This window comes from Gorilla gorilla, chromosome 14 (genome assembly GCF_029281585.2).
Source record: "Gorilla gorilla gorilla isolate KB3781 chromosome 14, NHGRI_mGorGor1-v2.1_pri, whole genome shotgun sequence".
NCBI lineage: Eukaryota > Metazoa > Chordata > Mammalia > Primates > Hominidae > Gorilla > Gorilla gorilla.
In genome coordinates, this window is record NC_073238.2 from 43,146,748 (window position 1) to 43,162,122 (window position 15,375).

Consider the following 15,375-nt stretch of genomic DNA (forward strand, 5'->3'; position numbering starts at 1 on the left):
GGAACATCTTTGTAGGATTTGCTAAGTTGGGGTTCTGCCACCTTCAGACCAAATTGAAGGAAAGGAGAGAGCAATCAAGGGAGAAGATGAGAACGACATGGTGCTGACAGGGAGAAGGAGGACCCACCCACTTCACACAAAGAAAGGCATGCTTCCAAAGAACTACTTGGAGAGCCTGGCATGTGTCATCTGGAGTGTGGGGACATGCATGAACCCAGAGATGGCTGAGAAGCTTCAAGGAAAGAGGCCGGTCAGAGTTACCTGTGACCAGAGAAGAGGAAAAGAGAACTGCAGTGACAGTGGCCTGCACTTCTATAGCGTGATGGGCCAAATGCCAGTTGGTGTCCGTGGGTCAGCACGCACGTGGTGGAAGGTAGCTGGGACTGACTGCCAGGGCATGGTGCCTTGCAGAGGGCCTGAGTGAGGTTGACCACCAGTGAAGCTGAGGCTGAAGTTGCAGGGTCAGAACCCCACCCTGCCCAACTTGAGAAACCAGTGTTTTTTTTTTTTTTGAAACGGATCTCGCTCTGTCGCCAGGCTGGAGTGCGGTGGAGCGATCTCCGTGAACTGCAACCTCCACCTCCCGGGTTCAAGCGATTCTCCTGCCTCAGCCTCCGAGTAGAGGAGCCTAGAGGCATGTGGCACCATGTCCAGCTAAAGTTTTTGTATTTTTCGTAGAGACGGGGTTTCACCACGTTGGCCAGGATGGTCTCGATCTCTTGACCTCGTGATTCATCCACCTTGGCCTCCCAAAGTGCTGGGATTATAGGCGTGAGCCACTGCATCCGGCTTCTTTTTTTGACAGAGGCTTGCTCTGTCGCCCAGTTGGAGTGCAGTGGTATGATCTCGGCTCATTGCAACTTCCGCCTCCCAGGTTCAAGCGATTCTCCTGAGGAGCTGGAATTGCAGGTGCACGCCACCACACCCAGCTAATTTTTGTATTTTTAGTAGAGACAGGGTTTCACCATGTTGGCCAGGCTGGTCTCGAACTCCTGACCTCAAGTAATCCACCCGCCTCAGCCTCCCAAAGTGCTGGGATTACAGGCGTGAGCCTCCGTGCCCGGCGGTGGAACCCGTCTTTACAGAGCTAGCTGAGGAGAACACAGAAGCAGGAAGCGAAGGTCGTTTTCCTCCTCCTTGCAGGCTTCTGAGCTTGGGTCAGGTTGGGGTCTGGTGGGTGGTGGGAAGCGAGTGGGGAAGGCTTGAATGGATTGCGATTAAAGTTTTGATTTGGATTGGGCTGGACTTTTTAATATCAGCAAATCTGACTGTTTATGAACACCTGAAAGTGACAGGAAAAGCTATGAAATTTGCCCTAGATTCTTCCAGGGGAGAAGGGAGAGCTTCTGGTATAATTTTTAAAGACAGTGGTATGAAAAAAAAAAAGTGCCATTTCATGATTTCCCTTCACCAAGTAGTCCAGTTGGTTAAAAAAAAAAAAATTAACTGGCATAAAGTATTGCTTACACAGTGGTTTGGAAAGACATCCCCTAAAAACAAAAAACGCCAACCTAAATAGTGCAAAGACCAGCAACATCGTTTCATCTTTATAATGGTAAATCTTTATTCCATTGCTGTTTGAATCAGTCTGCAGAAGTCCTCTGGTTTCGCTTGCCTTTTCAAACCTCCAGGTGCACCGCGTAGGGGAGTCTGAGCATTTCAGGTAGGACTGGAAAAAGGTCTTTGAGAAATCATTAATTAATCTATTTACCATAAGAGCAGTCAAGGCTCGCTGGAACCCCTCGGACAGTGGGGAGGCACATTTGGTGCTCATTAAACATAGAAATAAGCTTGCTTCTAGAAAGAAACGCCTGCCTTTTGCGCAAATCTTTTCAGAGACTGGCTTTGGGCTCCTGTGAATCAGGCACCCTAGAGTCCTCCAAAGTTCTTCCCGATGCTGAACCCCAATGCCTCCTGCTGCGCCTAATTCGAAGCGGCTCCATCTTCTGTTCTGAGCGGAAAACAGCGGAACCCATTCCTGGAGGCCTGCCCTGGAACGGCCAACTCATTCTTACTCCTTTCTCCTGGGGTCTCCCGATGCTAGGGCACCACGGTGACCAGCCGGGCAGCGGGCAGCGGCCCGCGCCGCGCCCGCCGCCTGCGGAGGCTGGGTCTGGGTCTGGGTCTGGGGCTGGGGCTAGGGCTGGGGCTGGGGCTGGGGCTGGGGCTGGGGCTGGGGCGGGCAGGCGCGCGCGCAGGAGCGGGCGCAGGGGCCGTCGGCAGAGGGCGCTACGGCTCCCGGCTGCGGAGCTGCGACGCGGGGCGCGGAGCGCGGGCCGGGAGGAGGCGCCTGGGTCTCGGCGAGTGCGTCTCCGGGCGGCCGGGAGGGGGTGCGCACATCAGCTGCCCCGCGCCGCCTACCGCTCGGGCCCGCTCGCGGCCCGGCCACTGTCACCGCGGACGGCACCTCGCGGGCGAGGCGCGCCGGCTGCGTGGCGTGCTGCGAAGGTTGGGCTGGGCGGCCGCCGGCCCCGCGGCTTCTCTTTGTCCAGGCGAGGCGGCTGGAGGAGCAGCCGCGAACGCGGCGGAGCCGGGAGCGCCTGGGCGTCGTGCGGGCGGCTCCGGTCCCCGGCTGCGCCCCGGCGCTCGAGCGGGGGCGGCGGCCTGGGCGGTGCCTGCGCCGAGGTGAGTGCGGGGGCGCGGAGCGGAGCGCAGCGCAGCCGCGGCGCGGGCGTGGGCGGGCAGAGGTGATAGCGAGCGCCGGCGGCTCCAGGTGCGGGGGCGCCCCTCGCGCTCCACCTGCGCCGCCGCCGCCGCCGTATCTCAGGGCAAGTTTATCTCCCCCCTTCTGCGGAAACCCTTGACCGCTTAGCGGAGTACAGACCTGTCGGTAAATAGAAAACTCGAGCTGGAGAGGAGGAGGAAGCAGCGTGGCGGAACCTGGCCCGAGATGAGCGTCTCCGTGAGGGCAGTGGTGGCCTCTTGGACATTACATCTTTCTTGGCTCTTTTTGACCCAGGTGAGCGAATCCTCTGCTGTGCGGTCCGGTGGGGTCGGCTGGCTCTGCTGCCCGCCCTCTGGACCCGCCGGAGACAGGTGAGCGGAGTTGGGGAGCGTGCAGCCGGGCTCGGGGCAGCGCGGGGCTGGTTCGGCTTCTCGTCTCCAGAGCGCTGATGCTTCCTGCCCACATCACCTGCTCTGGCTGAGGGACTGCAGCTCTTTTGGCACCTTCGCTTGCTGCCAGGTTCAACACCCACTGCTTTAGAGGCGTTGGTAGGTTAGTTAAGGCGAGTTCTCCCCTACCCACCCCCAGCTTTGGATAATTTGGTCTGAATCTTCGTCTTAATTTAGTATGAGTGTGTTATTTCCTTCAAGCTTTATAATGGTAAAGCAGTGAAGCGGCTTGCTACATCCATTTTTTTTTTCATTCTGTGCCTGTGCACAGAAGGAATTACAGGCACACAAGTGATGTTACTACCATTCTATTTTAAATACAAACACGGAAAGAAGTACTCTTGGCAGGATACCAAAGGCGCCTGTACTCTCTGTTATATAAATGCTTAAAAAAAATTTGCTCATTGGTAAAGTTATGTGTGATTACCAGAGCACCTAAGAAGAGAGTGTCATGCTTTTAGTTTACTTGGAGATAAGCAGTGGTCTTAGCTTGAGGTACCCTTTTAAGATAATATAGGACCCTATATTAAAAAAAGTCACTAGGTATAATTGTAAAGCATTAAAAAATTGGTTTTGTAAAGTCTATTATGAATTGGTGAGAATTCTTTGACTACTTATTGATAAAAAGATCCTACATATATACTTTCTAGTTTTCAAACTATTGAATGATTTTATTTTTATCTCTGATGGAAACTTAATAATTGTGAGTTGCCAGTTATTAAAGATGTGTCTCTCTTTCCCTTCCCTTTCCCCAGGCCCCAAAACCAGTACTCACAATGTTATGGCTATTTTTTTCAGGTAAAAATACAAAAGTAGAAAACATCAGATACGCTGATGGCTGGGAACAGCCCTTGTCCCTCCTCCACCCAGTATTCTGTTCTAATTGGTCTGGGCTGATACCGTGATACCTGTAATGTTAAAAAGCTTTCCTGGTGATTCTAACGTGTAGCCAGGGGTGAGACCCATTGTGGAGCATTGTATTGTCACTTTTTGTAGCCTATGGTGTTGCTGCAGTGGTTTAAGGTAAGTCAAAAATACGTTGTTGGAAACATGGGAAGGAAAAAATGGTATTGGAAAGGGGACACATCAGAGAATTACAGCATGTAGACTTTTGTGTTTTGTCTAAATGCTCTTTCTTGATTTTCCTGCGAAGAGTAGTTGATGTTTATCAGGGACCCATAATTCCATGTAGAATACTTATGGGAATCTTAAGTGATATATTTCATTTGCAGAAGTACCAATGAAAGTTTAGTAGTAGTGGCAGGATATTCCTTTATGTTTACACGGTAAAGTAAGTCATAGGAAAGATTATTTTCCATATCAAATTAAAAACTTTTACTACAAACTAGTAAATTAAGTGCAAAAATTTTTTATTGTTTTTAAGGTCAGGAAGAAACCTGGCCTCTGAGTCAATGTTTTCTGTCTACCTTATGTAATCCGAAATATCCAAATCTAGGAGCAGATCTTATGGATGGTTTATGAAGGCTTATGTAAGAGCTATGACTGTGCTTTTGGTACTCCATTAAACTCCCTGTTTGGGCTATTACATAATTGACACGGAACTAGACTGTTAAAGCCAAAATCCAGGAGGATGCCGAAACCCACTCCGGCATACGCACTTCTATAATGAATTGCTGTTGCCAAATTGGAGGGAACAGCAGGGATGGTGGTTTGTGAAAGAGAGGTAAGAATAGCGTCTGGGGGATTGATGTAATAGAAGACTGTTATGCTTAGCGATTTTCTAGAGATTTGAACGCTGTGGCAGAAACCTCTCTAGTCCTTTCTATCTCCAGCAGAGGCAGATCGACCGGGGAGCTAATGAACCTAAGCCTCAGGTCCCTCCGTCACAGAGGCTTCTTTGGAGCCCTCTGGGAGGGGCACTGGCAGGGTGTTCATGTGGTCATCCCTGAGTTTGTATTTGTACTTTTGGATTTTTTTTTTAAATAAGGAGAGTACTCTTTCTATATTCCCACCCCCCAATTATATAAACCCAAGGTTCCACAGACCCTGAATCTATCCCTGTCTTCAAACTTGTGTTCAAGTATTAACTTATAAAATTGCCTATTCTTAGTTTAATTTTTGTCATCTGAAAAGATAAAAAAAATCTGTACAATATCATAGTTGACTTGCTGAGAAAATGCAAACTGCTATAACCTAGGGCTGTATAGAGCCACTGAAATCAGGCACATACCTGGAGAACTAGCTCTTTGCCTCGTGATCGCACACACATGGGATTGTTTTGGATCAGTGTGTGAGCTGGAGGTGGAGAAGAGTGGAACCGGTTTGGGGATGGGAGGAAAGTGGGTTAAAGCTCTTCCTCCTCTCAGAGGCAGGATGCCAAGGGGAAAGGAAGGAAAAAAAACCTATTGAAAGATGCTTCATTAATAAAATGTTAATAGGAACAGATAGCATCAGCTCCATAGGAGATCCTTCTGTAAGCTCAGGATTGGTCTCTAATACGAATTTTCGACAGTAAGCAAACAAACTCATTCCTCGAAAATATCCTACAGGAAACAAATGCAGGTTTGGAAGGACTAGATGAGTATCAGCTTGTTCCCATTAGCAGTTTTTATGAGCAAGTGGGAGGCTTATAATATCTACCACACACGTTTGAAACGAGTTGTTGAAAAGAGTCAAGGAGTTTCCCCTTTTCTCTGAAATGATTTCTACTTCCTATGTGAATTTGGATGCCTTTAGATCTTATCATCTTGACCCTTCCCACCAACCGGTATACCTCGTCTATCAATTACCCATCCATCAGTCATCTATCTACCATCCACCCAGCCATCCACAGAGACTCTCTTTTTGACCAAACTTTAGTCAGGCTCCCCTGAGCCCTCTTCTCAACTGGGCCTCAACCTTGGCCTGTAAGAACTGCAGCTTTCAACACAAACAATTTTGTCTGTGCTCCCACCCTCCAACGGATTTGAAAACACTGTAGTATGGGGTATTAGCCTGTTCTCACCCTGCTGTTAAAGACATACCCAAGACTGGGTAATATATAAAGGAAAGAGGTTTAATTGACTCGTATAGTTCAGCATGGCTGGGGAGGCCTCAGAAAACATAGAATCACGGTGGAAGGGGAAGCAAACACGTCCTTCTTCACATGGCAGCAGGAGAGAAAAATGAGCAAAGGGGAAAAACACCGTATAAAACCAGCAGATCTCATGAGAACTTACTGTCACGAGAACAACATGAGGGTAATTCCCCCATGATTAAATTACCTCCCACCTAGTCCCTCTCATGACACATGGGGATTATGGGAATTACAATTCATGATGACATTTGGGTGGGGACACAGCCAAACCATATAACATGGCGTCTAGCAGCCTAAGACCATGTGTCTGGGATCACCCAGCCTCACTTGCATTCCTACCTAGAAAAGCTCAAGGCTGCCCCAAAGAATTTATCTTTTGTTCTAGCCCACACAAATGATAATAGGCCCCTGACTTTCATTTTGTTAGATCGTTTATTAAAAACTTAGAATTGTAATTCTTTCTCTGTGCCTTTGAGATATATGTGTATCTCCTACTACCTGGAGTGTCTTCCTCAGTGTCTGTGAGCCATTCCTTTGAAGTGTAATCATCAGGGAGGATAGGGCTCTGTCCTCTAGTCTCTGTAGATGGGTAGGAGCCTAACTTTGACAAGTGCCATTTAGCAGTCACAGATGGCCTAGTCTCATGGGCAAGCCCCCTTGCCTGACTGCTGTAATGTTCTATCTCCTTGACCCTGCTTGAGCCCCCACACATTCTCATTTCTCCTCCCTACTTCCTTATTCTCCCTTTAAAACACCCAGTCACCTCTACCTGAATTGGAGTTGAGCTCAGTTCTATACTGAAGTCTCTTTCTCTCACTGCAGTTGTACTGGGTAAAATCTGTCTTTACTGCCTTTAACCAGTGTCCAGCTTTTTTTTTTTTTTTTTAAACACCATCCAACAAAAAAGTTTGAGAGTCTCCATAGGCCAGGCACTTTTACATATTAGGTATACAGCAGCAAATAAAACAGACAAAAACTGCATCCTTGAGGAACTTACAGTGTAATGGAATGAATCAGATGAGGTTAAGTACTTAATATATCAGGTATGGATACTGCTATGGAGAAAATAAATCAGAGATGGGGGAGCAGGAGTGGGTTATGGGGAATTGCTATTTCAAGTAGTGTGGTCAGGGAATGCCTCACTGAAAGGAGATGTTGAGCAGAGCCCTAAAGGAGATGGAAGAGTGAGCCACCTGACCAGAGTGCAGCTGGCATTTGTGGGGAGCACAGGGAGGCAGCTGCAGGCCGCAGTGGGGGAATCTCATGCTCATGGCCAGCTTTTCCTCATGACAGCAGCCCCATCCCCCACTCCAGCCACCTGAGGCTGCCCACGAACACTGGTGTTGTTCTTGGGGCCTTAGTGGTATGGTGGCTTGGAACTGAGGACCTCTCAGGGCATCGGAATCCAGCCTAGACCATACCTGAATAGGAGTAAGGAATGAGAGTGTATGTTTTCAATGATGGCTCCCACTGGTTTGTCATAGGAAAGAGGCTGGGGGCAAGCTCACTCCAGCCTGGATTCCCTGCAGTCACCCTGGGAACAAATGGAACTATGATGTATAAAAGATGTGGACAGTGGAAACCACACTGCTCTTGCTCGAGGAATGTCTTAATATCAGGAACCTAGAACAACTTTCTGATTTGAACTGAGCTAGAGAGAATCCCCAGTTTAAAGGAAACTGGGGTTGGTTAGGGTTTGAGGAGGGGAAATTACTCAGTCATTGACTGAGGCTCCTGCATGCCCAGATGGCTGCTCAACATCTAACCAGAACACACACACACACACAGACACACACACACACAGACACACACACACACACACACACACACACACACACACACACACACACACACACACACACACACACACACGGACCTGGCAACAGGCTGTCATGAATTTCTCAGTGGAGAAGGTGAAGAAGCCATTGGGGAGCAGCAGCCAGGGCCTGTCTGCTGGTATTTAGTTACAGCCTTTCTATACTCATGGGGACAGGGGTATGGAACCAGGATGGGATAGCTGTTTCATTTTTTAAGCTGTTAGCTTGTAACCATTTTAAACTCTCAACAACCAAAACACAAATCTCTCATATAGAGGTTCCTTGGATTGTTTGCTGGTGGGTAGGGAGCATCACAGCAGCTTGAGTGAGCATATGCAGCTGGCATTGGGGGGGTGGCATTTATAGGAGTCTGGTGTTCCTGACTCTTCTCTGTGCCTGTCATGACTTCGTGTGGTCTCTTACTTTGCAAGCTTCTCTCACGTGCCCTATTGTATTTGGTAAATGGGGGACTTAAGGTCATTCCTGGGTATTTGATACTCTTCTTTAGCTTTTGTAAGTGGGCCTTCTTCTAATTGGTTGTATATATTCTATATGTTGGTTGTATTACATATAACCAATAATTGATATATAGAAAGCTATTCTAAAATGTAATGTAACCAAGCACTTTTCAAACGCTTATTAATTATAACCTTGTTTTGTGGTTATTTTCCTTGGATTTTCCAGATAGATGGTCATATCATCTGCTAAATAAGTAAATAAATCAATAAATTTAAAATAAATGGTTAGATGAATGAATAGATAAAAAATGATTACTTTGGTCTCTTTATTTCTATTTTTTATTATCAGACTAGATAGAAGAAGAGACTGTTTATCTGTTGAGAGATTTTAAAAACAAGATTATTGTATTTCAGCCAAATGTACTTCCCTTGTCCCAGAGAGGATAGGCTATATGATCTCTGAAGTCCTCTCCTTATTAGTCTTTTTACTCCGTTTACTGTAGACCTATTGTACCAGTATGTTCAGTTCCCATAGAAAAACAAAAGAGTGTTTACACACAGTCATTATAGATAAGCCAGCAGTGTGTGTGGTTAGGGCCAAACCAGTATTGATGATGGCCTGATACTGACTTTAGAAAGTTTGACTCACCTTGCAGAAATGAAAAGCCAACATAATACATTAGCGTCTATGAAGACTGTAATAAGGCAAATACATTTGTCCAGAAACAGGCTGATATTGATACAGTGATTTTAAGTGCTTTTCCCCAAAAGTACAATAGAGAGAGCAAGGAATATATAGCCTTGGATTACAATAAATGATAATAAAACAGCAGAAGCAAATAGTGAACACTTAATAGGGAAGTTTATTTTCCACACTTCATCATATTGCTACTGCAAAGTACTAGTCTAAAAATTTAATATGAACACTAGCTCTGTAAATACGGGAGAAGTAATCTCAAATCATCCAGAATTAATTATCTTTGTGCTAAGCTGTTTGACATTAATCATTGAAAATAGCTTCTCAAGACAGGCAGTATTTTTCTACACACAAATAATTCTGTTCTCAGGTTGGAAATGTTGCCACATATTAAGCCAAACACATTTTTTTGCTTCTAATTCTTATATTGCTATCAGTTTATTTCAGGGGAAGTTAATTTGAGAATTGAAATCATGTAGCAGAATAATTTTGGTTGAAATTGATGTTTCTAAGCCTGATGCATTTTCCATTAGTGTTACATGGTATCATTGGAAGTTTGTACAGTGAACATGCCAAACATTAGGTTTAGTTTTCTGAAGACTCTAGCAAGTATTCTTTTTTTTTAAATCCACATTGTATTAGTTTAACTGGCAGGTAGTAATTAGTTTTATATTGAGTGAGCTAATTTGCCACTACTAGCAGATTTTGAAGTTATTTTAATATAAATACATTGTCCTCTACCCCCAAACTTTATACTGAAATTTTTGTGCTAAATTTTAGGATTATAATTTTGATAATGGCCCAGGATATTGGAATAAAATATAAATGTGAGTTAGCATTAATATCTCAGTTTAGAGAATAACAATAAAAGCAGGAATGTGACCTGCAGCCACATTTCTCCAGTATCGGGGGAAATTCATCCCCCAATATTTGACGTGGGTCCTTTTCTATTTTCCCTAAGTATCGGCCGGTCTGAGAAATAAAGGGAAATAGTACAAAAGAGAGAAATTTTAAAGCTGGGTGTCCGGGGGAGACATCACATGTTGGCAGGTTCCGTGATGCCTCTCAAGCCACAAAACCAGCAAGTTTTTATTAGTGATTTTCAAAAGGGGAGGGAGTGTACGAATAGTGTGTGGGTCAGAGAGATCACATGCTTCACAAGGTAATAAAATATCACAAGGCAAATGGAGGCAGGGTGAGATCACAGGACTGGGGTGAAATTAAAATCGCTAATGAAGTTTTGGGCACGCATTGTCATTGATAACATCTTATCAGGAGACAGGGTTTGAGAGCAGACAACTAGTCTGACCAAAATTTATTAGGCGGGAATTTCCTCGTCCTAGTAAGCCTGGGAGCACTACGGGAGACTGGGGCTTATTTCACCGCTTATCCACAACCGTAAAAGACAGACGTTCCCAAAGTGGCCGTTTCAGAGACCTCCCCTTGGGAATGCATTCTCTTTCTCAGGGGTGTTCCTTGCTGAGAAAAAGAATTCAGCGATATTTCTCCTATTTGCTTTTGAAAGAAGAGAAATATGGCTCTGTTCTGCCAAGCCCACAGGCAGCCAGACTTTAAGGTTATCTCCCTTGTTCCCTGAACATTGCTGTTATCCTGTTCTTTTTTCAAGGTACCCAGATTTCATATTGTTTAAACAATTTGTGCAGTTAACACAATCATCACAAGGTCCTGAGGCGACATTCATCCTCAGCTTATGAAGATGACAGGATTAAGCAATTAAAGTAAAGACAGGCATAGGAAATCACAAGAGTATTGATTGGGGAAGTGATAAATGTCCATGAAATCTTCACAATTTATGTTCAGAGATTGCAGTAAAGACAGGTGTAAGAAATTATAAAATTATTAATTTGGGGAACTAATAAATGTCCATGAAATCTTTACAATTTATGTTCTTCTGCCATGGCTTCAGCCGGTCCCTCCGTTCGGGGTCCCTGACTTCCTGCAACACTCCAGGGTCAGCAGTAGAGAGAGGCTAGTTGAGCACTTGACTCAGGTACAAAATTTAAGGGACACCAAGACACTTAGTAATACAAATAAAAATTTTATGCATTTTAGAAAATCAAGATTAATGCAAAAAATCCATAATGAACAAAATATCAAAATTTTAAAGGAAGACAGGATCAGTATTACTGAGTTTTCCTTTTGTGTCAGGCTCCAGTTTGGTTTGTAATAGCACTGTTACTGATCCTGTCTATAAAGTTTTAATATTTTGTTCATCATGGATTTTTTACATTAATTTTGATTTCCTAAAAATATTGCATTAATATATTATTTATCTTGGAACACATCTGAATTATTGGAGTAAAGACATTCTGAAAAGTCTCTCCTGCACAACAACGATGAAAGCACTGGCAAAAATATCAAAATAAACCATTTTAGAACGGTGGAAATTAACGAAGGGTTTATAACAATCTGAGGAATATTTATTCAAGAAAAAGGACTGAATCTCAGTAAGAACAGTGAACTTTGTCATTTTTAAACTTAAACCTTATTCCCATTCCTTCATCCGCAGCTCCATTGTAGCCTTCAAAACTAATAGCCTAAGTCAGGCACAGTGGCTCACACCTGTAATCCTAGCACTTAGAGAGGCCGAGACAGGCGGGTCACCTGAGGTCAGGAGTTTGAGACCAGCCTGGCCAACAAGGTGAAATGCCGTCTCTCCTAAAAGTACAAAAAAAAAATTAGCCAGGCGTGGTGGTGTGTGTGTGTAATCTCAGCTACTTGGGAGGCTGAGGCAGGAGAATCGCTTCAACCCGGGAGGTGGAGGTTGCAGTGAGCTGAGATTGCGCCACTGAACTCCAGCCTGAATGACAGAGTAGGACTCCGTCTAAAAAAAAAAACAACAACAACTAATAGCCTAGAAGCCACTGAAAGGGACAAAACAGGTTTAGAGCCCTCTAAGATCCCCAGTCTCAGAAACTTGTCACTATATGATTGCTCTAGAAGCTTCTTAAAAAACTGCATTCTCAAAGCTTGTTTTGCAGAGCCCTTTGGCATTTTTGGAAAACAATCAGCAGTAATTGTTTAACCTCTCAGCTGCCTGAGGCAGTGACACCAGTTGGGGTTAACAAGAGGTTAACCAAAAAACTTAAAAGGAAAAAATTGGAAAAGGAGCTACCTATGGGGGCTTTAAAAACCTTTGATGTAGTCTTTGGAATCTAGAAGTCCCATGTCTGTATGTCCAGGAAATACTTAATAAGGCCTTAATCTGTCATCTCAGACTAACAATGAGGCTTTGCATAAGTAAAGTTGGAAGAGAAGACTAAGAGTTGTAAACTACCTGCTGGAGTGTTAAAAGCATGTACCCCACCCCCCAACACGCATAATCCCTCAGCAAAGGCTGTGATGTATATTGGTTCAAGACAGAAATCTCTGTACCGTCATTAGCTGACCACTGAAGCTAGACATCAGCAGCTGCACATGATAAACAAAGTAGACTTTACATAATTAGTCTGGGAAATAGCAATAGAAACAATAATAGCAACAAATATAACAACAAACCTTTATGCAGAGTGGAATCTTATTTCTAGGTTGCCATATTTTTTTAAATCCAGTTTTCAACATAAAATTTCCACACACACAAGCAGTAGCATATGGGCCATAACAGGAAAAACAAAAGTATCCCTGAGAAAGTCGAGATACTGGACTTAGTAGACAAACATTTTAAATTAGCTATTATAAATGTGTTCGAAGAGCTGAAGGAAACCTTGTCTGAAGAATTAAAGTAGAAAAATGATGTCTCTTCAAATAGAGAATATCAATAAAGGGGGAAATTGTTAAAAAAGGAACAAAATAGAAATTATGGAATTGAAAAGTACAGTGATTGAAATGAAAAAAATTTACTAGAGAGGCTCATCAACAGATTTGAACTAGCAGAAGAATCGGCAAACTTGAAAATAAATCAACTGAAATTATATACTATGAGGAACAGAAAGTCAAAGGAATGAAGAGAAATGAACAGAACATCAGATTTATGGGACACCATTATGAATACCAACATATGTATAATTGAAATCTCAAAAGGAGAAGAATGAGAGAAAGGGGACAGAAAGATTACTTGAGGAAATAATGGACAAAAACTCAAGCAGCAAGAGAGAAGTGAGTAATCATGTACAGAGGATCTTCAATAAGATTAACAGCTAACTTCTCATCAGCAACTGGAGGCTAGAAGATAGTGGAATGATGTATTGAAAATGCTGAAAGACAAAAAACTGTCAATCAATTCTATATCCAGCAAAACTATTATTCAAAAAAGAACAAAAAATTAAGATGTCTCAGAAAAACAAAAACAGAGAATTTGTCACTAGCAGACTGTCCCTACAAGAAATATTAAAGGTAATCTTTCAGTTTGTAACTAAAGGACACAAGTCAGTAACACAAATCCACAGGAAGAAATAAAGAGTAGCAGTAAAGGTAATTATATAGGTAAATATAAAAGAGTACAAACCACTAAGAAAATAACTAAAAAATGTATAGTAAAAGAAACGGAATGAAAATGATATATTGAAAAATACCTATTTAACACAAAAGAGGGCAGTAGTGGAGGAACAAAAAGACATCAGACGTAACACAACAAATAGCAAAATGGCAGATGTAAAATCCTGCCATTTTTAGTTTTTACATTAAATATAAAGGGACTAAACACTTAAGTCAAAAGGCATAGGTTGGCAGAATTAATAAACATGACTCAACTATATGCCATTCACCACACTCACTTTATATATGAAGACACAAATACTGTGAAAGTAAAAGAATAGAATAAGATATAACCTGAACATAGTAATAAAAGGAGAGCTGGAATGGCTATACCGATATGAAGTGAAACAGATTGTAAGTCAAAAATTATTGCAGAAGACAAAGAAGATCATTACCTGTTGTTAAAGGGATCAATTTCTCAGGAAGTCAAATATGAACATGCATGTATTTAACAATAGATCCCCTAAATATGTGAAGCAGAAACAGAATTGAAAGAAGAAATAGAAAATTCAACAATAGTATTTGGAGATTTCAATACACATTCCCTCCCTCCCTCCCTTCCTTTCTTCCTTCCTTCCCTTTTTTTTTTTTTTTTTTTTTTTTTTGAGACAGAGTCTCGCTCTGCTGCTCAGGCTGGAGTGCAGTGGTGCCATCTTGGCTCACTGCAACCTCCGCCTCCTGAGTTCAAGTGATTCTCTTGCCTCAGCCTCCCAAGTAGCTGAGACTACAGGTGCATGCCACCATGCCTGGCTATTTTTTTGTATTTTTTTTTTTAGTAGAGACAGGCTTTCACTGTGTTGGCCAGGCTTGTCTCAAACTTCTGAACTCAGGTGATCTGCCTGCCTCAGCCTCCTCAAGTGCTAGGATTACAGGTGTGAGCCACTGTGCCTGGCGTCAATACCTCATTTTAAAAAATGGGTTGAAACAGAAGATCTTATTTTCTTGCTGAAGATCAGCAAGGAAATAAAAGGCTTGAGCAACTTTATAAGCCAACTGGAATTAACAGACACCTAAAGAACACTTCACCCAGTGGTAGCAGAATATATATTGTTCTTAAATGCCTGTGGGAAATTCTTTAAAATAGACTATGTAATAGGTCACAGAATAAGTTTCAATGAATTTAAAAGGGCTGAAGTAATACAGAATATGTTCCCTGACCACAATGGAATGATATTAGAAATCAAGAATAGAGGGAAATTTCAGAAATACAGAAAATGTGGAAATTAACATACTCGTAGTGGATTAAAGAAGAAATCAGAAGGCAAGTTAGAAAATAGTTTGAGAAGAATGAAAACAAAAACACAAACTTCTGAGATGCAACTAAATCAATACTTAGAGGGATTTTATTTTAGCTGTTAATGACTGTATAAACAAAAGAAGAAAGATCTCAGACCAACAACCTAACTTTTCACCTTAATAATGTAAAGAAAGAAGAGCAAACTAAATAAGTATACTAAATATATAAATATAAATATTTATATATAATATAACAATATATTAAAATTGTATATATTTAAAATTATATATTTATATAAATATAAATAAAAATAAGTACACAATGTAAACTATAGTAAGGACTAGAACAGAAGTAAATGAAATAGGGAATAGAAAAACAATAAAAAAAAATAAAAACAAAAAGTTGTCTTTTGAAAAGATCATCTTTACCTAACTAATAGAAAAAGAGAGAAGAATCAGTTATTAAAATCAGAATAAAAGGAGAATCACTACCATTTTAGAGAAATAAAATAAGAACATTAT

General features: G+C 42.6%; 1 protein-coding gene across 9 annotated transcripts in view; it reads left to right on the forward strand.

Moving 5' to 3' along the window:
• The first annotated feature begins 2,180 nt into the window (after window positions 1-2,180).
• Window positions 2,181-15,375, forward strand: part of MTUS2 (microtubule associated scaffold protein 2) — a 694,372-nt gene continuing 681,177 nt past the window's right edge. For 6 of the 9 annotated variants that reach the window (XM_055359735.2, XM_055359738.2, XM_055359740.2 and 3 more), the window contains exon 1: window positions 2,654-2,959. The gene's annotated coding sequence lies outside the window, so the exon portion shown is untranslated. Of the gene's footprint in view, window positions 2,626-2,653; window positions 4,799-15,375 lie in introns of those variants that run through there. The other 3 variants (XM_055359741.2, XM_055359737.2, XM_063697237.1) reach the window with 3 other exon arrangements.